This window comes from Zalophus californianus, chromosome 2 (genome assembly GCF_009762305.2).
Source record: "Zalophus californianus isolate mZalCal1 chromosome 2, mZalCal1.pri.v2, whole genome shotgun sequence".
In the NCBI taxonomy this organism is placed as follows: Eukaryota; Metazoa; Chordata; class Mammalia; order Carnivora; family Otariidae; genus Zalophus; species Zalophus californianus.
The window spans coordinates 68,239,239-68,242,172 of NC_045596.1; positions in this window are offsets into that span (position 1 = coordinate 68,239,239).

The following is a 2,934-nucleotide window of genomic DNA, read 5'->3' on the forward strand; positions in this document are numbered from 1 at the left end:
ACCCTTCCTTCACAGCTTTCAGCAGGAACCAACCCTGCCAACACCTTGATTTCAGACTTCTTGCCTCCAGAATTGTAGGACAGTAAATTTCTGTCACTTCAGCCACCCAGTCTGTGGTGCTGTGTTACACATCAGCCCCAGCACATTAATACAACACACTAAATCAATTTCATGATCCATTAATGGGCCATGAAGAGCAGGGTTTGGGAAAAAATGCTTCTGGTCGCACCACCTCCTCCAGCATCTTCTGTCCATCTTGAGCACTTGCAATGACAGGGAACTCACTACCTCTCAAGGCTGGGCATTTCATTTGTGGGTGTCTCTGACAGAGCCAAAAATCCAATGCCTGTTAACTTTTTCTCACAGCTTGACTGCCATCTTTTGGTCATTCAGAGAAGTCAGATTTCTCCTTATCATGTCAGTCTTTCAACCTGGCATTTGTATTCTTGGACCACCATATTTGTCCCAATGTCTCCTACAAACTTTCTGCTTTCTTCCAAATTGTTGTCTTTCGGTTCTCTGAATAGATACAGACCTATTTCTTTGCCTTTTTTGCTGACCTCACCAGCAAAGTGGGATCGCCTGCCTTTCCTCTCCCACAGGCCAACCCCAGCCTGTTCTAAAAGGCTCAGCCCATTCTCACCTTTACAAGTCAGTTTTTGGTCCTGCCAATGTCAAATCTCTAATGCTCTGTGCTAAATGGTAATTAAAGATGGGCCCGTACTTAGGCAAATGGAGTTTTGACAAAAGTTACTGCACTTAATCACTTAATAGAGGGAGTTTGAGGAGACGGCAGTTTCACGGATCAGATCCAGGGTTGACATACCTGAGTGAGCACCTTCTAACCCCTTTCCTTTGTCCAAACCAGTTTTTCCCTAAGCATCTTCTAACCAGCCTCCTCTTGAGGTGAGTAGAAGTTCTGACTCAACAGACCAGGAAAGAATGGCAGATTCTCATAAATCTGAAAGTAGGCGGCTGACAGAATTGTGTTGTTCCCTCAAAGCCTCTCTTCCCATCTGTGTTTTCCCTTCTCCTCTCTCTGTCCTTATTCTATGCACTACCCTGTATGATCTCTGCTACTTTTGTGGCTGTGAGACATCGATGCCTCTCTCAACAGGTGTCTTACTTGAGCTCTACACTCACCTGTCCAATAAATGATCTCACAGGCTCCTCAGACTCCACAGGCCCAACATGGAGCCCATCCTCCTCTCTTCATCAGTATTTCCCACCTCAGGGAATGGTCTCATCGTCTACCCATTTGCCCAAGCTAGAAACATAGATATCTCTATAACTCCTCCCCTGACCCCACAGTCAGTCAGGCACAGCTATTGTGGATTCCACCTTCTTTTTTATTAGATTTATTTACTTTAGAGAAAAAAAGAGCGAGAGAGAGAGAACACATGGGGTAGAGGGAGGGGCAGAGGAGAAGAAGAGAATCTCCAGAAGACTCCCTGCTGAGTGCAGAGCCTAACACGGGGCTCGATCTCAGGACCCTGAGATCATGACCTGAGCTGAAATCAAAAGTTGGACACTTAACAGACTGAGCCACCCAGGTGCCCCTGGATTCCACCTTCTTAATATCTCTCCAGTTAACCTCTTTTCATTTTAAACTCTGGCCACTGCCTAAATTCAACCCCTCAGCACATCTCACCTGTGTTACTGGGCCACCCTCAGTTGGTCTCTCTGCTTCTGGCTCCCTCCATGCAATTCATTTTCCCCAGCAGTTTGAGTGATCTTTCCCAAATGTTAATAGATTTTATCATTTTTGTACCAGTCAGTGTCCAGCCACAGAACAAACTACTCTGAAAAGTGGATGTAATTTCATACCGAAAATTGACTGCACAGGTGATAAAGGAGCCTAGAAGTCAAAGAAAGGATGGAGGGGCAATTCACAGATTAGGAACAGCAGAAGAAAGAGCCACCACCACCCCCACCCCCACCCCCGCTCAAGGAAGGAGGATAGACAAAGGGGAATGTGGTTATTACTGGAGTCCAGAGTCTGGGGGTCACCCAGCAAGTGGAAAGGACATCCAGCCTGTGTAGAGAGAGACAAGGGTCACCATGCAAATACAGCTGCAGCTGGTGGTGCAGCCTAAGGTGGAAAGAGTTGAGAAGGAACACTCTGATTTCTGCCTCCCCACCACCATCCAGTTTTCCAACAGTACTTCCCTTTGGCCAAGTCCAGCCAGAAGCCAACAGATACTGGAAATTGGGAAATGCAGCCTGCAAGGATCAGACGGGGCAGTACAAGGAAAGGGCTACGAAAGGACATGGGGCCATCAGGCCCAGCACTGGATGACTTCCCTTCCAGAAATGTGAGTGTCCCGCTCCTATTGCCTTGCATAAAGCACAACTCCTTGCTATGGAAGGCAAGGTCCTGTACTCTTACTCTGGCTCCTGCTTGTCTCTTTAGGGCCACCTTTTACCAAGTCTATGAACGCTGACCTACCCTCATGCCCAACTCAGTGCTCAGCTGACTCTACCTGCAGTTTTCTGAATATGCTAAGCTCTCTCACCATTAAGCCTTTCTTACTACTATTCCCCCAAACTAGAATCCACTTGATACCCCTTCCTTGCCTTCTCATACCAGCTCCCACTCCAGCACCCCTTGTGCCTCCATGTACCTGCCAGCTCCCTGGGAAGCCTCCCAGAACCTCCTGCCTCCCACCCTCCCCCATTGGGTGCCCTTTCTATGCATTTCCACGGCACCCTGTGCTCGCCTCCAGCATAGTATTATCCCCTGGTTACCAAAATTGTCACTTTTCTGGGCTTCCTCATTATAATATAAACTCTTTAAAAGTAAAAACACTTTCTTATTCTCTTTCTCCCTCTCAGTACAAAGCACAGTGCCTACTACATTTAGTAAATACTTATTGAATAAACAAGTAAGTTTGGTTTTAAGGAAAGTTATACTTCACTTAAGATGTCAGGGCC